Consider the following 24,995-nt stretch of genomic DNA (forward strand, 5'->3'; position numbering starts at 1 on the left):
GCCCATAAACTATGCGATAAGTAGGCATCTTGTCATCTCAAAAAGGGTTCGCCATGCCCTTTCAGCGGTGCCATTTTGGAAGGGGGAATACGGCGTCGATTTCTCGTGTTTAATATGGTGGTTAATTAATAGAAGTTCAAAGTCTTTACTAGTAAATTCAGTCCCATTGTCTGAGCGAATACATTTTACTGAACCGTACGGGGCAACACCAGCTAAATATTTCTTAGTGGCGAGGATAGTGTCGGATTTGTATTTTAGAAAATAAACCATAATTAAACCGGAAAAATCATCAATAAAGTTCAAAACGTACCTTAGATTATTTCTCCCCATCGGGCTGATCATACCTGCTAAGTCACAATGCACAAGTGAGAGAATTTTCGTAGCTTTTTTGTCTGGCATTCGGCCTATATTTTTTGTCATTTTCCCCTGTGCACACACATCACAATTTGGGAGATCGTCTGAAGGTATTATTTTCATGCCTTCGACTAAATTTGGTAATTTTTTAATATCAGCTGTATTGCAGTGTCCTGGAATTTTATGCCAGGTTTCCAAGTCGTGACAGGCAGTTTTTGAAGGAACCATACTTTTTAAATAATATAGTCGGCCATTTACTTTAATGTCAAATACAGTTCCATTGGGGTATATCAATTTTGATGTATTTTGGCCAAATTGTATATTTGCGCCTTGTTTAATTGCAGCCTGCACGGAAAATATGTCTTGCTTAAATGTAGGTATGAACAGAGCATTCTTTAGAATACAGTTACAGATTTCGCCTTCATCATTTTTTAGGGATATTTTAGTATCGCCTCTTTTCAAGACTATATCATTTATTTGACTACCGTCGGCAAGTTCGACAAAATGACTTTGAGCATTAAAGTTTGAATCAAAATTAATAAAATCAGATTACTTGGTGATAACGTGCGCTGTAGCACCACAGTCTACAAGGAGATTTTTACCGTTTGTGATATTGTCAAAGTTACATGTGAATAGGAATGTATGTTCTTCCTCAAAGTTCTCAACGTTTTTTACGGAGTCAATTTTTGAGCGTTTATATCGACATTGGAAACTTTTGTGGTTGGCTCGTCCACAATTATAGCAGATAATTTTATTCTTTTTCTTGGGAAAATTATTTTTGGAGACGTTGCGGTAAGGTACGTAATTTGGTGGTGTCTGCTTTTGAGAAGCATTTTTGAACTTCATAATATTGCTGGAGTTATTATTGTCCACGAGCATACGATTAGTCTCTTCGTAACTGCGCAATGCCACATTAAATTCGCTGAAATTTATGGGTTTGTCTTTCTGAGTTTAACAGTTGTAAATGGTTTTAAATCGACTGGAAGTCCCTTGAGGGTCATTGATATGAGCAAGCTATCGCTTATTATTTCACCTGAGAGTTTTAAAGCATTGGCAGTTGTTTCTGCCCTTATAACGTAGTCGGTAATCGTTTCATCCTCGTTACATTTCAGAGACGTTAGTTCTGTATATAGGGATATTATTTTCGATTTCCCTTTTGATAAATAATGTTCTCTTAATATGTTCAATGCTTTCCTTCCATCATCCAATGCGTCTCTTATAATCAGAGACAGGCTTCTATCGTCTAAACATTGCACCAGTTCTGCAAAAACAATCGCATTCTTTTCGAGAAATTCGGAGTCGTTTGGATTCTCTGTTGGAGATTGTATGACTTTGTGTAGTTTTCGAATCCTTAGATATCCCAGAAATTTTACTTGCCACAATTCGAATTTAGATTCCGATCCGTCAAAGAAAAGACGGTGGCTGGGCGCATTACCTGTTAAGTTTTGAGACATTGTGTTGAACAAAGATGGCGGCGTAGTTCAGATCTGTAACCAAGATGGCGACCAAGAATCAAATGCGGTCCGTGGTGTAGTTAACCTGTTAAGTTCTGAGATATTGTGTTGAACAAAGATGGCGGCGTAGTTCAGATCAGTAACCAAGATGGCGGCCAAGAATAAAATGCGGTTCGTGCCGTAGTTAACGGCGAACTGATTGAATCCAAAATTCGACAATTTTTATGATAATTTTTAAATATTTTCATTTACCTGTTGGACTGAGGTACGCCGCCTGGGTAATACCTAGGTGGTCCATCCTCTCAGGCCTTGCCACTAGGCTTTCCGGTGGAGTAAGTTCATTGCGTACTGCCTAAGGCGCCCCTACCGGGGAATGCCGACGGGGTTACTCAGGTAATTTTTACAATTGCCTGAGTAACCAAGGATGGAATACTGTTGCCATATCTGGGCAGAAGCTGCAAAAAACAGCCTATCCTGCCTTGACAGAGTACAAAATAGACTTCGTGGCTTAGTGGGGGATGCGCTTTTCTCTACCCTGCAACCTCTCTCCCACAGAAGAGACGTTGCGAGCCTATCATTGTTTTATCGTTATTTCCATGGCAGGTGCTCGTCTGAACTCCAATCTCTGGTCCCCCCACGCCAATCTTTCACGAAAAACACCCGTCTAGCCGAATCCACTGTGAAAATTTCCCCCCACTCTTTATCTGTGCCTAAATCAAAACGTGGATTCCATGAACAAAGCTTCTTTCTTAGAACTGCACGCCTGTGGAACTCTGTTCCGTCTGCCTGCTTCCCACCGGACTACAACTTGGATGTGTTCAAGTCCAATGTTAACAAATTCCTAATGAACCGCCCCGTTAAGTAAACACTTCATCAAATCTCCACACTAACGTAATGTACTTGCAATAACCTTTATCTCTGAGTGGCTTCCGGTCCTTGAGAAGTGGTGATCACTGTGTAAAAAAAAAGGAGTGCCCCTCCTTTGGGGGAGCCTGCTGGATCCCACTTTCCGGCCTTGTGCCACATTTTGCCGAGGTGGACGGCAAATAAATCACTACCCCCATCACTCGTCTGATGGGGAAGGTCTCCTAGCGCCTTCGGCTGCAGGGAGGGTAGTAGTACTCGTCAAGGATCCGTTCTTGACACTCATCCCGACAGATGAGGGACCGGGAACCGGCCCAGCATCTGTCGGACTGAGGTACGCCGCCTGGGTAATACCTAGGAGGTCCAACCTACCAGGTCATTCCACTGGGCTTTCCGGTGGAGTAAGTTCATTGCTTACTGCCTGAGGCGCCCCTACCGGGGAATGCCGACGGGGTTACTCAGGCAATTTTTTCAATTGCAGGAGGGCCCCTCCTTTAAGGGAGCCTGTTGGATCCCCACTTTCTGGCCTTGAGCCACATTTTGCCGAGGTGGGCGGCAAATAAATAACTACCCCCATCGGGAGTCAAAAACATTTTACAGTTTTGTTGTCACAAGGTTATCTCTCCCGTTTTTTGTTTAGGCGGAAGTGGGGGAATAGTGTTCGTTTTTTTCCCACAATGCAAGTCTCCCAAGCATTATTTTCTTTTTCTTTTTTAGTTATAGTTAACATGTGATATCTGTACCTATATGAAAAAACAAACTCTTAGCCATAACGTAAAGAAAATCTTATCTGTGACGTACATAAAAATTATTAAAACGAAGCTCAAATCATTGCGTAGTATAACTTTTAAATAATAAATAAGGTGCTTCTGCAGTATAACACCCATATAGAAACAAAGAAAATCTTACGTGTAACGTGCATAAAAGTAGTTAATACTGAAAACCACGTAAAATCATCGAGCAATATGACTTTTAAATAATAAATAAAATGCTTCTACAGTATAGGGAAAATTATTGAAAGTGAAGGAATTAAATTTTTAAATGGAGAAAAGATAAAAGAGGTAGGAGAATACAGATAATCTACTTAGGAATTGTTGAATCAGATAAAATAAAAGAAGTTGAAATGAAAAAAAAAAATAGAAAAAGAATACAAGAGAAGACAACCAAGATTGAATGGAAAAAAAATATTTCCACAATAAAATAAATAATAAACGCATGGGTAGTAGCTATATTCCGTTATGGGGCGGGTTCAATGGAACGAAAAAAATCTTATATGTAAATATGGACAGGAATACAAGAGAAAACAATCACAATGACTGGAACGTTTAACCCAAAGAGGTTATAAGTGAAAAGAAACGACTGTATAAAGAACGCTGTATAAAAGAAAAATATAATCTGAAATTTCACATCTTCAACTTTAAGGAAAAGCTTATAATGTGACGTCACCGTCTTGAGGGAGCTATTTGCTCCCCATTGGGGGAGATTAAGCACCCTTAGGCCCTGAGGGAGGCCGGGTAAATATGCTAAGATATACTAAGATTGTCTGTTGAACGTTAATTGAATCTCGGACAGCAGCGGGTGACTTATCAAAAGTGATATACTTGTACTTGGGGAAAAAGCAGACATAAATTTTATTGTTTGAAAACGAAGGGACCGGAATGTCAGAGTAATGTGAAAATAAAGCCAGACCTATGCTGGCCTAACGAACACCTGTTCAGACAATGGCTCTCTGAATGACAGGTTTGACCCTTTGAGGTCGTGTGAAAAGGATTTCATTTTTGGTCTCAGATTTCAGAACTGCGGACGGGTTTCTGAATTGCACACACGCAAAATGGCTGAGGAATTCCTCTCGTGACGTGTTAAATTTCGGTTGTTCTGGCAACCCGCCGGACCCCAACCCGTCCCTGAATATTTAAACAAGCGTCTAGACGGTTGGGACCAGAGATTGAGGCCGATTTTCGAGAAGAAATAAGCTCCCAGAACCTGCACCCGACCCCCCCCCCTCTTCATAGCGACCGCCACCCAGGGGACGAACAATAGATTTGTGAGACTTAAAATGTTTTGGTGAACTGAACGATGTACATATGTAAAAAAATTGTAACTTTTGTGAAATTAACTTTTCGTAGCTAGGAAACCCTGAGTTGTCTGTCTTTCTTTCCGGCGTGCATGCAAAGGAGCTTTATTTTTGCTTTTCAGCAGAATTCAACATAGAGACACAGAGAACCATTGTGAAGCTCTCCCAGTTGATGTCACGAGCCATAGTTTCTGATAAGGTTAGAGGTCAGTTGCTGACCTGAGCACGGGAGATCGTTACAACGAGGTGTGTGTCCAAAACTTTGAAAAATTGAAAGTGAGCAAACTAATAAGAAGAAAATTATTTAAGACAAAAAAATGGACAAAAAAGCTCAAGAGAAGTGGTTTAAAAATGAAAATGTGGAGTTAATCCAGTAGAGATCTACTAGAGAAAATGGACAAGGAATAAAAACTGATGATGGTTGTTACTATATGGTTTGAAGTTTGGGACAGAATCCTTAATATGTCACATAGAAGCAAAAGCCCAGAACAAATTATGTTTATCAATAATCATTGATATAGCACTGCCAGTTGATGTGAACGTGGTGGAAAAGAAAGTCGAAACGTACCACGAGTTAAAAAGGGATATCAACAGATTGTAGAAATTAAAGAAAGTAGATGCATCTGTTAGGATGAGAGCCCTGGGGAGTGTCACAAAATGATTTAACAAGTGGATTGAAAAATTGGGATACGTTGTTAATGTTAAAGTGTTTCAACAGACGGCCTTGTTAGGGACTGCTAGAATCTTACGGAAAGTATTGGAGGTCTGAGAGAACAAGATGCTGATAGCCTATATGAATTTCTTATGATTTGTCTAAATTGGCAATAACAACAGACAAACACAAAATCTGAGACATAATAATAATAATAATAATAATAATAATAATAATAATAATAATAATAATAATAATTATTATTATTATTATTATTATTATAATTTATGCATTATTATCTTTAATAGCTTCAACCGTTATTATTCTGACATCCCTTAAAAAGAAAGTGAAATATTCCAAATGGCTAAGTAACATTTGAAATAAAACTATTGCTGTTTTACCAAAGGAGTTACAATAATATCAGAACGTCTCCATTTACGCTGAACATCTACATAGTGTCAACATCAATATATTATATATGAATAATAATAATAATAATAATAATAATAATAATAATAATAATAATAATAACTAGCGGGACCTGTGGAAATTCCACAGCGGCTTTTTGCATATGCAATATATTGTTGCTGGGCATTCTGTGGGCGTTCTGTTCAACATGAATGAAGGCACAATCATATTATTCTAGGTTTTTATAAAAACTGTATCGCCCCCCCCTTATTAAAATAATAACTTTGATATATTGCCTGGGATAATTATTTCATTACAAACACACATTTCACATTTCATCATTTTTCATTATTCTTGCATATGTTACTAATTTCGGCAATCATATTTTATCATTTAAACCGACATCATCGCCCACCATTACTAAATTAACAATTTTGATATATTGCCTAGTCTGATTATTTCATTGCAAACACACTAATGCATTAAATCACATATCATTTTTCATAATTCTTGGATATGTTACTAATTTCGACAAGCATTTTTTCATATTTTAAACCATACTTATCGCCCTCTCTTACTAACATAATAATTTGATATATTGTCTAGGCTGATTATTTTATTATAAACACACCAATGAGTTAACTCACATTTCACCATTTTTCGTTATTTTTGGATATCTTACAAATTTCGACAATCATTTTTTATAATTTAAACCAGCCTCTTCACCTTCTCTTACTAAAAAATATTGTTGATATATTGTCTGGGCTGATTATATCATTAAAAAACACAACTATCAATTAACTCACATTTCATCATTTTTCATAATTCTCGGATATGTTACTAATTTCGACAATCACTTTTTATATTTTTAACCTACATTATTAACATCCCACTGCTAAAATAATAACTTTGATATATTATCTGGGATGATTATTTCATTTCAAACACACCAATCAATAAATTCACATTTCGTCATTTTTCATAATTCTTGGGTGTTACTAACTTTGACACTCATTTTTCATCATTTTAACCCACATCATCGTTCACTATTACTAAAATAATAACTTTGATGTATTGTCTTGTCTGATTATTTCATTGCAAACACACTAATGCATTAAATCACATATTATCATTTTTCATAATTCTTGGATATGTTACTAATTTCGACAATCATTTTTCATAATTTAAACCATCCTTATTCCCTTCTCTTACTAACATAATAACTTTGATATATTGTCTGGACTGATTATTTTATTATAAACACACCAATCAATTATTTCATCGTTTTCCGTAATTCTTGGAAATGTTACTACATTCGACAATCATTTTTCATAATTTAAACACATCTTATCTCCCTCTCTTACTAAAATAGTAACTTTTATATATTTCCTTGGCTGATTATTTATTATTATTACAACCACACCAATCAATTAACCTACATTTAATCATTTTTCATAATTCTTGGATATGTTACTAATATTGACAATAATTTTTCATAAGTTTAACATACCTTATTGCCTCCTCCTTACTAAAATAATAAATTTGATATATTGTCTGGGCTGATTATTTCATTACAAACACAACTATCAATTAACTCACATTTCATCATTTTAATAATTCTTGGATATGTTACTAATTTAGACAATCATTTTTATAATTAAAACCCCACATCATTCCCCCCCTCCTACTAATATAAGAACTTTAATATATTGTCTGGGCTTATTATTTCATTACAAACACACCAATCAAGTTACTCACATTCCATCATTTTTCATAATTCTTGGATATGTTATTAATTTCGACAATGATTTTCATAACTTTAACCCACTATGTCGCTTCCCCTTACTTAAATAATAACTTTGATATATTGCATGGGCTGATTATTTTATTATAAACACATCAATCAATTCCGGGTATTCTCATAGTATATATGTTCCACCCATCTTATCCAATCCCGGGTGACGCCGCGTATTCTGCTAGTATATATCTTTCAACTATCTCATTCGATCCCGGGTGATGCTGGGGATTCTGCTACTATGTTTTCACCTATCTCATTTAATACTGGGTGACGCTTTCTGCTAGTATATATTTGCACTTATCTCAGTCAATCACGGGATTGACTTCATGTCCACCACCACACTTAAATATATACATGAAATAAAGTAATGTTTAAATCATAAACTGTTTCAGCTATTTCTGGAACTGACTTTATATCCCCAGCCCTGCTGCTAAAAATATACATGAAATAATGTAATATCTAAATAGTAAACTGTTTAAGCCCTTTCCCGGACTTGCTTCATATCACCCACCACACTGTTAAAAATACACATTAAATAAAATAATGTCTAAAACGTAAATGGCTTCAGACATTTCTGGGACTGACTTCTTATCTCCCATCCTACTGTTAAAAATATACATTAAATAAACTAATGCCTAAAACGTAAATGGTTGCAGCCATTTCCCCCACCCCACTGTTAAAATATACATGAAATAAAGTAATGTTTAATGCGTAAACGGTTTCAGCAATTTCCGCAACTGATTTCATAACCCCCAACTCCACTGTTAAAATATACATGAAATAAAGTAATGTTTAAATTGCAAACGGTTTCAATTATTTCCGGGACTATCTTCATATCCCCAACCCCACTGTTTAAAATATACTTGAAATAAAGTAATGGGCAAAAATCACCTTTCGTCTTCCTTTGTTTACAAAGCCATTTAGCGGAAGTGACGTCCGACATATTTTTAGCTACGGATGACCAAAACTGTATAGAATGAACCTTTTTTTAGAAGTTTCATTCAGTCTTTATTTGAACTTAATGGACTGATGTTTATGAACTGTTTTATTCTTTTTATCAAACAAAAATAGAACTTTTATAATGAAATATATATATTATGGACTGTTTTCCAAACATCGAAATTTTAAAATTAAAGTTAGTTTTATTTTTAAAAAAAGACAAAAAAAACGAGGTGTTTTTTCTTTACGAGATAATTTCATTTTCTTCATTTATCACTTTGAAATTTTATTCAACTATAAGATGATAAACCAATTTACAATTCTATTTTTTATGTATGTAAAAATGTTAAAAAGTTCAAATAAAATTTATAGTATAATTAAAAAACACCTCGTTTTTTTTTTAAATAAAACTAACTTTAATTTTAATATTTCGATATCGACGTTTGCCTTACTTTTATTATAAAAGTTAGTTAAATGTTCATAAAAATATTCATGGGGAAAAATAGTTCATAAATTATAATAATAATAATAATAATAATAATAATAATAATAATAATAATAATAATAATAATAATAGTCCATTGAGTTCAAATAAAACTGTTTGAATAAAACTTCTAAAAAAAGGTTAATTCTATACAGTTTTGATCATCCGTAGCAAAAAAATGTCGGACGTCACTTCCGCCAAATGGTTTTGTAAACAAAGGAAGACGAAAGGTGAATTTTACCAAGTAATGTTTAAACCATTAACTGTTTCAGCAGGTTTTCGAAATTAATACATAAAAACATTTACACAGTCAGAGATTAGGCAACCATGTCTTCAACATGAATTTCGTAGTGTAGTATCAGTCTCAGCATTCCAATAACTTAAATTCCCCCTTTTTTGGTCTTGTTTAATTACTGATACAATTTTTTATTTTTATTACTGACCAGAGTTCCCCTTTTGGGGAGCTGGTTTCCCCCCAAATTTTTAAATGACCTCATGTCCAACTCTGCTCTGTTGGGGAGGCAAGTAAACAAAAAAATAATCAGAAGCGCCATTTTTCAGGGCATCTCATAATTAATCAGAATAGACATTTCCAGTGCATTTTATAATTAATCAGAAGGGATGTTTCCAGAGCATTTTATAATTAAATCAGAAATTACGTTTTCCAGTTATTTTTGTAATATTAAAACTTTGTTATATTAAATATAGTACCTATTTACAATGCCTCCCCACGGGACAGATTTAGACACCGGGATTGTTTTTAACGTGGAGAAAAGAAACAAAAAATTGTCTTAGTCGTAAAGGATTTCTCCTCCAGTGAGAGAGAAAGAAGAAGTTGAAATGTAGCATCTGAAGTAAGATACTACACTTTGATCTTGACCAAAAGGCCAAGAAGAACAAATCATTTTTATTAGCTTTGCCTCAACAGCGACACCAATTATTTTATTTTATTTTATTTTAATTTTTTTCATTCAACACTTTTTTTTGTTTCATTCTGCTTTTCTTTTAAGGGGTGGCAAGGTTTATTTGGAATATTCCACTTTCCTTTTTTATGGATGCACAGCATGATAACAGCCGAATCGAATGACGATATTAATATAAAGATAAGAAATAGAATTAAGCGTGACACACAAAAGAACACACACGCTATCGTATTAATATATAGATAATAATAATAATAATAATAATAAGAAGAAGAAGAAGAAGAAGAAGAAGAAAGAAGAAGAAGAAGAAGAGGAAGAAGAAGAAGAAGAAGAAGGAGAAGAAGAAGAGGAAGAAGAAAACTCATGCCAAATCATAGATTTCGCCGTTCCAGCAGACTAAAGAGTTTTAATATCAAGGAGACCGAGAAGCGGTGCAAATAACCGGAACTGGCCAGAGACCTGAAAGGAATATGGAAGATGAAGAAAGTCAAGATAACACCAATGATAATTTGAGCAAAAGAAACAATCCCGAAACCCTTTCAAAAAGAATTAGAAAAAGTCTTATCAGAGGGATGACTTAAAAGATATACACCGGATGGCAATAATGAAAATGGCTCAACTATCAAGGAAAACCCTTGAATACGGAGACTAATACACATAAGCAATGGGCGCTTGCTGGACATATAGAAACTGACGCAGAAGCAGAACACAAAGAAATACCACATGGAATCACGAAAAAACAACTGGTACCAAACTAAATAGTTGAGGAGGGGCAAAGAGGACAGAAAGACCAGGGAGAAAAAGCACTAACCAGATCTCCACTGCAAATAGAACTGGGACCTTAGGAGACTTATTGCCACTCAAATTTCAGTAGAGACCAATGATCGCTGCAAACAAAAACAAAAAAACAATAGTAAACGGCTGTTACGAAAATGCAAAGTAATTTGCAAAGGGTATTGAAACTGGAAATCTGGAGAGACTCATCCAGTGGCGGTCTGATTAGTGCTTTTTCTCCTCGTTCTTTCCAATCCCCCATCCACCATTCTCGACTATTTGGTGTGATGTAGTTGATGCCAACACTACAATTTTAAAAAAATTATTATTATTATTATTATTATTATTAGTATTATTATTATTATTATTATTGTCAATGGCTGATCAATGGTGATGGTCTGTGTCAGAACTCGTAGCTAATAATTCAACTTATAATAAAGTGGTAAAATGATATATAATGATAGAAAGTGCATATTTCTAGGAGAGATAAAATGAAACTTACCTGGGCGTTGTATTCGTTGTTGATAGACGACGCCGAATGTCCGTAATGATTTTTATTTCTTCCGGTCGAATAAAGAAACATTGAAAGTAATTCTAATCAATCATTTTGCTTTTCAGTAAAGTTCTTGTTTGGACTCGTTAGAAACATTTTAAAATTACAAAACAATTGTTCGAAAATCATTTAACTGTAGTATAAGACACATACAAAATCATTTCAGCATAACATAAAACCTCCTCCAGAATACATTCTATACACTAATGAGTCTAACTTTTATTGATTTATCTGATTATAAAGAAATAACGAACGAGAACAAATATACCATCTACATAAATCAATTATACTATTCAAAAAATTATAAAGAAACTAAACTATAATACATGTACTATTTATGTAACTAGATATAAGCGAAAAATACTCGACCACTTGACATGCAATATAGTAAATACACTCAAAATATTGCGGGCCAGGTTTCCAGGTCTTCTAAACTTGGGTACATATACTCGATGGATACTTGTAAAATTGCCATACCAATCTATCAGGTTGACAAGCAAGTTCTTGTGGTTTTTTAATTTTTAAAATTAGATGAATATATCTCGGCAAAATTTATTGTGAGTGATCGAAATAACCACCATCAGAATCAACACTTTTGCCAACGCAAAACAAATGTTTTTTGCCAGTAACGTAAAAATCATGCGTAATGGTAACGATGAAGTCGCTGAAGGCGTTTTTGATATCAGTTAGGTTTTTAAAGCATAAAAGTTGTCGAGATGCTTGAAAAAGTGGTAGTCGGTAGGTGAGATTTTGGAAAGTATAACGGATGAAGCAGATTTTCGTAGCCCAATTCGTTCAACTTCTAAAGGGTCAATTTAGCAATGTGTGGTCGGACATTGTCATGGAGAACAATTCGGCCTTTTCTTTTGATTAATGATGGGTGTTGTTAAAGTTTCTCATGCATTTCATCCATTTATTGACAGTACTTCTTTGCTGTAATGGTTTTGCATGCATTCAAAAGACTGTAATGGGTGTGACCGATCTCAGATCACCAAATAGTCAGTATGACCTTCTTTTGGTGCAATTCTGACTTCGAGAAGTGTCATGGATGGTCGTCTAACTATTGAGTTGAGCTTCTCCGATTATAGTAAAGAACCCACTTTTCATCGTAAATCACAACCTGGTCACAACCGGGTCGTTCTTGTTGCGTAAAAGAAGAGGAGGTAACACCTCATAAGTTTCTTTTCGTTTTCGTTCAATTTGTCAGGCACCCATTTATCAAATTTTTTGTCTTCCCAATTTTACATCTAGGGATCTCTACTGTGTGGGGGTGGGATTTAGCTGCCTGTCGGGTTTGTCGAGGGTGTCTACGTCGTGGGGGCACAAGTGTCTGCAGTTCGTCAGAGAATTCACCATTAAAATACTTGTAGAACAGGCAGAGGGATACAACGTTTAGTCGATGCGACAGAGACTGAACCTTGGATGCCAGTTCAGGGCCTATCAGATTGGAGACTCTTTTTGAACCTTGTCTAGGAGCGAGAGACTAGTAGCAGATGCACCGGCCCAAATGTGATAACAATACTCCATACATGAGCGAATGGTGGCCTTATAGAGATACAGGATACTGTCAGGTGTCAGTAGTTTTCTAGCACGATAGAGAGAATCTAGCTTTTTCGCAGCGGCCCTGGCAATGTTTTCAATATAATTGTTCCAACTCATGTTTCCTGTGAACGTTAGGCCAAGGAGTTTGAAAGATGTACTCTCAGACAGGGAGTCACTGGCCATTGCTATTGGTGGCAGAGAAGGTTTCTTGTAATTATTGAAGGAAACCAGTTTAGTCTTGCCAGCATTGAATGTGACCATCCATTTTTGTCCCCCATTCCACTACAGATTGGAGGTCATCCTCTATTGTTTTTGCCATTTCTTTAGATATGTGTTCATTTGTTTTCCTGTCATGCCTGTTATAGAGTGTAGTGTCATAAGCATATATACCCATATCAGAGGCAGTTTTGTCGGGGAGGTCATTAATAAATATTAGGAACAATAGAGGTCCAAGGATAGACCCCTGAGGCACTCCCGCATTTATATCACACTGTTTAGATGTACGACCGTCGAGGACAACCTGGATTTTTCTCTTATCTAAGAAGAATTTAATTGTGTTAAGTATTCTACCAGTGATGCCATATGATTTAATTTTCCTGAGGAGGCCCTTGTGCCATACCCTGTCAAAAGTCTACCGCTATGCCCTTCCCCGCTTTGTCCAGTGAATGATATATACGTTCAGAGATTACAGTGAGGATGTCAGCTGTGGAACAGGCTTGTCTAAATCCATATTGTTTGTCAGTCAGAACTTTATCATCTGTAAGGTGCCAGACTAGACCATGGTTAATTATGGCCTCAAATATTTTGGCGAAAAGTGGGAGGAGGCTAATGGGACGATAATTTGATGGGCAATTCTTTCGCCAGAATTCTTGAATACTGGTACCACAGAAGCAGTTTTCCAACAGTCCGGAAAGCATGATTCATTAAGGCATTTGTTGTAGAGTTTGGAGAGAACTGAAGCTACTTCGGCTGAACACTTTTTTAATAGCACAGCTGGGATGAGATCGGGTCCACATGCTTTTGAAGTGTCAAGGTTTTTTATGATAGCGTGTACCTGAGCAGGGGTGGTTTTTAGATCCTCTAGCATGGCATCTGTCCGCATAGGAAAGTCAGGTAGAAGGTGGTTTAGAGGGTCCAGCGTGGAGTTCGAGGCAAACAAGCTGGCAAGCATATTAGTGATTGTTTGTTAGCGGGGGAATTGTTGATTGCCCATTATTTACTACACTGTTGTAGATTTTCCAGAAGTCACGATTTCCTAATTTTTGTGCTTCGATGCGTTTTTTAGTGGTTTCAGTAAATTATCTCTTAGCTGTCGCTATTTCTTTCTTAACGTTACTTCTAGCTTCTATATACTTCTGTTTGTTTGAACTGGACTTATGTCGGTTAAATCTGCAGTATGCATGCTGCCTTTGAGCAATGGCAGTTGCGCAAATCGAAGTAAACCATTGGGGAGAGTGGGGCTTGCTATAAAATTTCCGCATGGGAACATGTGCTTCCATTGCTGTTTTTAACCATTCAGTGGTCTCATTTGCGCACTGTTCAGCAGGAAGAGAAAAATATTTCCCCATGGGGCATCTCTGATAAAATCTCTGATGGCTTCCCAGTAAGCCTTTTTATAATATCTCGTTGTTTTGAGCACTGGCTCTTCAGTTTTTGGTCTAGAATTTAGGGCGATTTCTACCATTATCACTGCATGGTCAGCGTTCCGAGTGGGCTGTCAGCATTTGTTGTACAATCCTCGGGAACTGTAGTCAGAAACAGATCTAGAAGTGATGCTTGTTGTTCTTGCTGGTCAGGGAAACGGGTTGGAAATGTAACCATTTGTGATAGGGAGTGAGATATAGCAAAACTATGTGTTGTGCTGCCCGCTGCATCTGTGTGAGTAGAGAATCCAAGCCAGTTTTTGTGGTGAACATTAAAGTCACCAAATTCATGTACTTGTGCGCTAGTGTCGAGGGAGAGTGCTGTGTCTATGCTGTCAGAGACTTTGTTTATTATGGTGCAGTCCTGGGTCGAGAGAGAGCGGTAGTGAAAATAAAAGTAGCTAATGTTGTGTTGTATGTTTAGTCTAAAGCACATAAAGGCTTGATCATCCGTTTCTAGGTTTGTTTCTCTAGTCAGGGGGAGGGTGTTACAAATGTAGACTCCAAGTCCGTGCATATGTCTGTAAGAGCCCTTACGGCAGAGTGGGAGATATCCAGGCATGTTAGAGTACTTAGAGGGGATGTAGGAGTGTAGATTAATCTCGCTTAGTGCTAAGATATCCGGGATATTTGTTAGGAGAAATGCTTCAACATCAGCTAAATTAGTTCTAAGCCCACGGATGTTAGTGAATGCAAGCCTCAAGGGAGGAGGTAAGTTAGATTTGTTTGTCCCTAGGCCTGGTTTCAGCTTATTTTTTGATTGTACTGTCATCATGTTTTTAAAGAGTTTCAATTAGGTTAGGGGGAGCTTAACAAGAGGTTATGCAGGGTATCAGACATGCAACACAAGTAGACCATTAGCTTACCTTTCTTCAACTAGGACTGTGGCCTCGGGAAAGCCCATCGGGAGTGCAGGGTCCCTTTCCATGGCACTACAAACATCCCGATATTATACAAGTGTTGATGGAGCAGCCGTTCTAAGCGCTCCCAAATTGTTAGGGCACCTGTACTACCAGTCGGAAACAGCAGCCAGGAACTTCTTCTCAACCTTAAATAATTTTTCTATTAATGATTAAAACTGGAGGAGAATTTGAAGAATTTCATGATTTCAGGGAAAACTATTAAAATATATTGGATGTGATGTTTCTTCATTGTTCATCTAAAAATAATATTATATCCTTTATTTAATTATACAAACGTGAAATATTAACAATAAATACTTTTGGATTTTATTTAATTTTTGTTTAAAAAGTTTCGGTACAGAGTTTAGATTTTGTTACTCAAAAAATATCGGTTTTGACCGTTTTGTAAAGATTTGATTTTACTCTCACAAACTTCGTGCGCGTTTCGATGTAAATTAAATGGGGTGTAACTAAAACTCTAATTGTCCCACTGAATATTTAATAAAAAAGACAAATAAAAAGATCATAAATCACTCGCGAGACAGCGCAACTCTACCTTCCAACATAAGGATACAGCAACATATTATCCATGCGTTATTTCTCCATGTTGAATCATGTATTCCTTGGGTTATGACATGGAAACGTTGATAACTCAAGAACTATTTATTTGATTAGGCTGAATCGTGAATGGTGGTCCCTGTTATAAAAGAGCACCAGGCTGATTGTAATATTTAAATTAAAAAATTCAAATTTCATCAAAAGATAGTTGAACCTCTTTCACAGCGAAACAACGTCGCAGCCTACAAGAGCCATTGCAGCCAACAAACTGGAAGTCCAAGACTCGTGTTGCGCCCTCATTTGAGTTCAACAGTCAGACATATCCGCACTCAGTCTTGGACTTCCGGTTCGTTGGCTGTCATGGCTCTTGTGGGCTGCGACTTTGTTTGGCTGTGGAAATGATTATATACAATATCTCACATTCTGTATATATATGTATGTGTGTGTGTGTGTGTGTTCAAAATGAACTATGCAGCAAGTCTCTACGATGAATAGAGCTGAAGTTTTCGCCAAAGGTGTGATGTTTACATTTTTGTGATATGGATCATATCTTTTGACCTGACTATTCCAAATTTAAATCAATTTCAAGTTAGACTATGACCGATATTTTAACATTTCTAAAGATTCCTAAGGCGATATATGTTCGTGAAATATTTTCCCGATAAACCGTAACGTTTACTAAACCTGTAAGCAATAACTATTCAGAATGGTCAAACGAATGAAGCCCAGTACTAATTTATTCTACGAAGGAAAGTGATCGTTATTTAGATTTCAAATCTAGTGTAATATGTTGTGAGAAGAAACAATAAATAAGTTCGATATCTTAAAAAAAAGTTTCTCTATTAAGAAAATTCTAGTGAATGCTGGGATGTTTGTAGTAGATATTAATATGAGAATGAAAATTGCCGTGGCCTTCTTTTTCTGTTAAGTAGAAACTGATAAAGTGGAGGACATGTAAAAAAATAAGAGCATATTTTCTGAAAACACACCTAAGACCTTCGTCTATGACGCAAGTATAACCGATTAGTGTATACAGTTCTGGCTACAAAATCTATAATAGCTATATATATATATATATATATATATATATATATATATATATATATATATATATATATATATATATATATGCGTGTGTGTGTATTTGTGTGTGGGGAATATACTTTATTTCCTTATAATATATACAATCCTTATTTAAGAAGCTCAATGTAATTTTAGAGCAATGTGAATGCATGACAATAGTCTATATTCCAAAGTTCATGATGTTCATATTCTTGCAATTTATTCCATTAATTCAGTTGACATGTATAATTCTTGACAGTATCCGTCGATATATATATATATATATATATATATATATATATATATAGTTAGTAATTTATAAAATATATATGGCGATTAAGCTACACTGAATATTCGGCGTTTCATCCACTATAGGATTCGTCAGGCTTATGCGCGAATTCTGTGGTTGTTTCTTGTTTTTATATATGTTGAGGATTTTAGTTAGCCAATCAGCTTTCTAGTATCCACCGCGCCCCTTCCTATCAGCCAATGGGCATGCATTTTATCGAACAAAGATCTGTTTTAGAACTAGGTTAGTGGTTTACGGCAGACGATTTTCCTCATTTCTTCTCTTTTTTATGTATATATAAATATACATATGTGTACACACATATATGCACACACACACAAACACACACACACATACATATATATATGTGTGTGTGTGTGTTCGTTTATGTATATTAATGTTTATTTAATTTATTTATTTGTTTGTTTTCTATTATTTTTGTTAGTTTTAAAGCTATTTTGTATCGCTATCCTAGAGTAAGTTTTATTTTGTGAACACAGTTGTTTGCTATTTCTCGTCTACAGTTTAATAGATTTTGGGGTTCTTTAAAGTACAGGATAGCAAATTTTTCATGAAGGCCTAATTTACATGGGTCGTCTAAATGTCTGCATGTGGTAGCTTGTCTCATTATTTTCCATTTGACTAACGGCGAATGTCCGCTTTCTTTGAGTTCCCAGTATTTATTCGCTAGTGTTGTTTTTATACGGTGGTTTTTAATTTTTGAATGTACTTTTATGGTCATAGTATCTGGTTTTGAAATCTAAGGAAGTCATGCCTACGTAATATTTCTTGTTATTCGGGTTTTCTTTCGCAAATGTTGTTGCTTGATAAACTACGCTTTTTGCTAGACATTTATTTTTAACTGGGCAAAGTGTGCGATGTCTACAGTTTCATTTATCTTGTTCGTTATTAGTATTTTTATTTATGGTATGGTTGTTCTTGTCCGGGGTTGGTTTGTAATTATTATTATTATTATTATTATTATTATTATTATTATTATTATTATCATTATTATTATTATCATTATTATTATTATTATTATTATTATTATTATTATTAATATTATTTCTGCTAGTGTTGGTTTTATTTTTGTCATGGTGTCTACTTTTTTTATTGTTTATTTTGTTGTTATTTACATTGTTTTATTTAGTATTTTGTTATTATGTGCTTTAATTATCATCTCTAAATTTTCGCAACAACTGTAAGTTAACTTCAAGGTATTTTTATTGAAGATTTTGTGTAAGGGGTTGGTTGCGGGAAAGTGTTTTTTCAATAAATAATAATAAAGAACAAGATAAATGCAACTGTAGACACCGCACACTTTGCCCAGTTAAAAATAAATGTCTAACAAAAAGCGTAGTTTATCAAGCAACAATATTTGCGAAAGAAAACCCGAATAACAAGAAATATTACGTAGGCATGACTTCCTTAGATTTCAAAACCAGATACTATGACCACAAAAGTACATTCAAAAATTAAAAAAACACCGTATAAAAACAACACTAGCGAATAAATACTGGGAACTCAAAGAAAGCGGACATTCGCCGTTAGTCGAATGGAAAATAATAAGACAAGCTACCACGTGCAGACATTTAGACGACCCATGTAAATTAGGCCTTCATGAAAAATTTGCTATCCTGTACTTTAAAGAACCCCAAAATCTATTAAACTGTAGACGAGAAATAGCAAACAACTGTGTTCACAAAATAAAACTTACTCTAGGATAGCGATACAAAATAGTTTTAAAACTAACAAAAACAATATAAAACAAACAAATAAATAAATTAAATAAACATTAATATACATAAACGACCACACACACACACACACACACACACATACATATATGTATGTGTACATATATATATATATATATATATATATATATATATATATATATAAAAGAGAAGAAATGAAGAAAATCGTCTACCGTAAACCACTAACCTAGTTCTAAAACAGATCCTTTGTTCGATAAAATACATGCCCATTGGCTGATAGGAAGGGGCGCGGTGGATACTAGAAAGCTGATTGGCTAACTAAAATCCTCAACATATATAAAAACAAGAAACAACCACAGAATTCGCGCATAAGCCTGAATATTCAGTGTAGCTTAATCGCATAAGCCGAATATTCAGTGTAGCTTAATCGCCATATATATTTCATAAATTACTAACTAGCTCTACCTACGTATTGAGAACTTTTGAAGTAAATACTTAAAGTTTACGCATAAATCTATACTTTCGTATATTAATTTTATGTGAGCAAATGAAGTAGTTATATATATATACATACATACATACATACATATAAATATATATATATATATATATATATATATATATATATAGTAAGTTATAAAATATATATGACGATTAAGCTACACTGAATATTCCGCGTTTCATCCACTCTAGGACTCTTCAGGCTTATGTGTGTGTGTGTGTGTGTGTGTGTGTGTTTAATTGGAAACAGAGTTATGAAAATATACTTAAGGCAATCAAAATACAAAAATACGTCCGCGTATCTATCAGGCATGCAATTCGTGTTATCAGGTATTGAGCATTGCTGAAGTAAATACTGAATATCGATAAATAAAATAATCTATCTATTAATAGCATTTTATGTGGATACAAGTAAAATAATAATATATACATATGTATATAATTCATAACTTCATAATAAAATATATTATGTACAGATTTTTAGTACTCACTTTCACAGTGAGACAAGCTACAGAGTAACGTATTAAATATATGCATCGCAATAAGGATATACAGAGGCATCCGTGTTTAATTCCATTACGGTAATACACAGGATTCATTTTACTGACTGTTTTTTATATATGTCCGTGTAGTTCAGTCTATCTAACGAATGAAACTGGTTACTGGGTTTCTTTATAACAAATGTTTGACTAACCTTTACTTTATATACTTTTCTTTTGCTTATTTTTGTATGGGTGTGTTTTGGGAATGAGATTTGAAAACCTGACCCCAGAATCTGAAGCCTGAGCTAATTTTTGCTACTAGGGGAACGCACCTGGCGTTTATACATTCATTTGTTAATTTTGTTTTCGATACATTTGAACAATTCTAATTATAAAACAAATGATATCCATAAAAGAAATACGCGGAATCTCGCTAGATAAAACCACGCTGATGAGTTGTACACGTCGGAACATGTGTCGGTTGATAATAAAATCTTACACACACACACACACACACACACACACACACACACACACACACACACACACACATATATATATATATATAATATAAAGCTGAACGTCTGTGTGTGTGTCTGGTCTCGAATAGGCTCATATACGGTTGACTATTTTAAAAAACTGATTACATATAATGATAGAAGATGTATCGAGAATCAGGAATGGGTATGTTTGATCTGGCAGAAGTGTGGTTCATAAAAATTGTGGGGTCTGCGTTCGCGCCTGGCCCCCAAAGTATGGAAATAAAAAATGAAAAAAAAAACGTTTACAACGGTTTTTGATATAGATGTACATAATAATACTTTGATAAGTATGTTTTAACTTAAATAGGCATGGTATAATAAATTTGTTGGGTCTGCGATCACGCCTTGCCTCCATAGAATGAAAATAGGCACAAACTTTAATAAAGACTTTTCATATCTATCTGCGTAAGTATACTTTGATAATTATGTTTCAGTTTGAATAAATATGGTGTAATAACATTATGGGGTGTTCGTTCGCGCCTGCCCTCCATAGAATGGAAATCTGTCCACAAGTTTAACAAGGTTTTTTAATATAGATCCACAGAATATTGTGATAAGTGTTTCAGTGTTAACAGGTATGGTATAATAAATTATGGGGTTTATATATTTCATTTTACTTTCATCATATTTTGCTTTGGTTTTGATACCCACAAATTCGAAGCTATCTCTTTACAACCTTTCCTTTTCATAACCTATAATACTTTCATAAATCAGAGTTCATTTTCTATAGGCTGTTTTTGAACCCAGTCAACGACGTGTACTTTTGCTAGTATATATATATATATATATATATATATATATATATATATATATATATATATATTGCAATTAGGAAGGGAAGACTTCTATGATTCATGATTAAAAGTAAATTAGTATATATATAAATATATATCTATCTTCTCTCCAAAAAGGTGGGAATGAAGGGGGAACAGGAGAGGAAAGAAAAAGGAACGGGGAGCCAGCTGACCGGTTTCAACCCTCGCTTCTCAAAGCTGTATCGAGGGAATTTTTAAAATAAAGAATGAAAGCGATTAAAATAGCGTTTTATTTAATTTACGGGGAGAAAATAAAAAAATGGAATGCATTCCGCGTTAAAGTACACCTATGAGGGAGAGTGCAATTCAACCATAGCCTTCCTTGATATGTTGGTAACAAAAACGCCATCTAGTTACCATACATCTATATACCGTAAACCAACATTTACAGGTTTGTACACTCGTTGGGATTCATTTTGCCCCAAAAAACGTAAGATAAATCTTATTTGGACCCTAACACATCGTGCCCTTATGATTTGTTCCAAATTAAAATTAGATGAGGAATTGGAAACAAAATATGGGTACCCATTGATGTGATTAGGTCAACTATTCAAAAGAAATTGGCTGAATTCTCCGGAATGAAAGAGAATATAGTAGTCAAATGTCCAATTTATCTTCGTTTGCCTTGGTTAGGTAGAGTGAGAAATTTGACAAACAAATAAGTTCAGCAGTTCATGGATGTTATTTTTGCTGCCAATGTGCGTGTTGTTTTCTCTACGAGAACTTTATTTCTATCTTCTCGAAAAGACGTTCTACCCCCCCCCCCATGAAAGTAATGTTATTTACAATTTTAAATGTGGTTGCGGTGCCAACTACTTGGGTCGAACGACATTAACGTTAGATGGAAGAATTCAACAACATGTACCCAGTAAAATTAGGAATGGAACCTTCCGGGCAACTGATGTCGTCACTAACACATACGGGTCCTCAATTACTGATCATTTACTTAAAAACCCGTCGTGTGCAGCAAACTTTAGCACGTACTCTTTTACTATTATTAGTCGTGCTCAGTCTTTATACCATCTCAAGATTTTGGAAACCATTTACGTTCGACTCAGAAAACCTTCTCTTTGCAAGCAAAGGGAATGCCTCCTGGGTTTGAACGTGATTAATCTCTAGGGTATTCGTCCATAACGCTGTTTTATTTTAATCGTTTTCCCACTTTTTTTTTCTCCCCGTAAATTAAATAAAACGCTATTTTAATCGCTTTCATTCTTTATTTTAAAAATTCCCTCGATACAGCTTTGAGAAGCGAGGGTCGAAACCGGTCAGCTAGCTCCACATTCCTTTTTCTTTCCTCTCCTGTTCCCCCTTCATTACAACCTTTTTGGAGAGAAGATAGATATATTTATATATATACAAATTTACTTTTAATCATGAATCATAGAAGTATTCCCTTCCTAATTGCAATATTTAAATTTTGTATCTCTAAAAACATCATGATATATACATATATACACACACACACACACACACACATATATATATATATATATATATATATATATATATGAACAAATGATTAATACAACATGTTAAAAGACATCTTGAAAAAGAGTTAAAAACATATTTAATTTTAAAAAAAGAAAACACAAGATAAGTGGATAGTCCTTAATCCGCGGAGTTTCGAAGAAATACTCTCCTTCTCATCAGAGGGCAGGAATTAGTAAAATGCAGGATCGGATTTTGTATATAAAAGTATTTAATGAAACTACAAGTAAGTCACAGATCTTACTTGGTTAAAAAAAAGGTGAGGTAAGAGGAACAGGAGGCAAAAGAAAAATGATAAAAAGATTTCACATGAATGGATTCTCTTCGAAACTCCGCGGATTAAGAACTATCCACTTATCTTGTGTTTCCTTTTTTAAAATTAAATATGTTTTTAACTCTTTTTCAAGATGTCTTTTAACATGTTTTATTAATCATTTGTTCATATTATAAGCTCTATTTCCTTTTCGGTTTTATTGAGCTTTTACATCTGGCTGAGTTTATTTTACTTGTAAATATTAACTCTTTAATATTTATAATATATTTTAAGTTTACCATTTTGATTACCTTGGTAAACTTATTGTAATTTTATTCTATATATATATATATATATATATATATATATATATATATATATATATATATATATATTCATTTCTTGCTAATTATTGTCATGCATGTAATTACATGCATAACAAATAATTTCTTTCATAATTTAGTTTCTGCTTTCTTTTTTGTTATGACAAAAAGAGTATCCCTTCATCCACAACCGCAATGCGAATAATAAAAAAACAAAAAAGCAAAACATAACAAAGTCAAAGGCATTCGTCAATATCCATTGATTAAAGGAGTACATTCGTGTTCTAATGAGTTTTTTTCCTGATTAACACACTTACTAATTCAATATGTGCTTTTATAGGATATAACCACCCACTTATTTGAATGTGTCATTCGACATGTTTAGTCAACAATAATTAACGGTTGGTGTGATACTGGTTGAATAGATGTTGTTATGCTCGATATGCTATGTCGAATTCAAATAACATCAAAATTTACTTTGCATATATAAAAGTTAGTGATGGGAACGACCCCAATATTTTTCCCGATTCCGATACAATTACCGATCATCTATCGATTTTAGCTTTACTGATATTTTAAAATCGATAAGTATTTATTATTTTATCGGTATTACTAGCAATGGAAGATTTTTCTTGAAAAAATCAAATAAGAAAATACAAGTAAAAGAATCGTTTTGGCATCGGAAAATAGGCACCAAATTTTTAGATTCCGATTCCGATAATCCCAAATTTTTCGAGTTTTCAGATTCCCGATTCCGATTCCGATTAATTATCTCAACATTAATATAAATGCAAAAGAAGACTTATCTTTATTGTTTTAGTTGGAATTTATTGTTGAGTATTATTTATTAATTTATTTTTATTGCGAAACATTATCCTCATCTTTTCTTAGATGTTGTTTCACGAAGTTTCGAACAACTATTCCTCTGGCCTTCATCACGTGGAAACTGCGACGGAATAGGAACTCCGAATCTCCTAACTGCATTGTTGTCGCCTCATCACGTTTTGGCAAAGTAAGCCTCTGGTCGGCTTTGGGTATGATTGAAACCGTTGTTTCACGAAGAACAGCTATCTTCAGACGATTCTCATCTGGAACCGTAGAGATTCAACGTCTCTATCCACTGTGCCACGTGTGCCGAAGGGCGATCAAGGTTGGATTTTTTGGTCTTATAAAACCATGTCTATTCATTATCTGATCTTCCGTGGTCTGTATTATTTTAGTTAGAAATCATTATTGAGATGAGTATTATTTTTTTTTTTATTGTAGACCATTATCCTCATCTTTTCTTAGTTAATGGCCCGCAATAAAAATAATTGATAAATAATACTCATCTCAATAATTATTATAATTATTATACAATAGCATACATCTTTACAGTTACATTCGCCATTGCATTAGATCAAACCGTTATGCCGATAATTGCTTAAAATATAATGGTTGCACTATATTTTCTTGGTAAATCTTCCTTTGCCTCCAAATTACACATGCAATTGCATTTTTATTTACGGTTGCACTACAATAGCATTATATTTGACAGTTAGATCTGTATTGCATTAGATCTAAAATGTGCAACTACAATCGCATTATATTTAACACT

At 34.5% G+C, this 24,995-nt stretch overlaps 1 protein-coding gene across 1 annotated transcript in view; it reads right to left on the reverse strand.

Annotated features, from left to right (window-relative positions):
- LOC145241468 (uncharacterized) overlaps positions 1-11,276 on the reverse strand; it is a 74,715-nt gene extending 63,439 nt beyond the window's left edge. Inside the window, exon 1 of the mRNA XM_080104453.1 lies at positions 11,227-11,276. The gene's annotated coding sequence lies outside the window, so the exon portion shown is untranslated. The remainder of the gene's footprint in view (positions 1-11,226) is intronic.
- Between the last annotated feature and the right edge of the window lie 13,719 nt (positions 11,277-24,995).

Source organism: Euprymna scolopes, chromosome 2, assembly GCF_053919585.1.
Source record: "Euprymna scolopes isolate OS-2025 chromosome 2, ASM5391958v1, whole genome shotgun sequence".
Classification (NCBI taxonomy): domain Eukaryota; kingdom Metazoa; phylum Mollusca; class Cephalopoda; order Sepiida; family Sepiolidae; genus Euprymna; species Euprymna scolopes.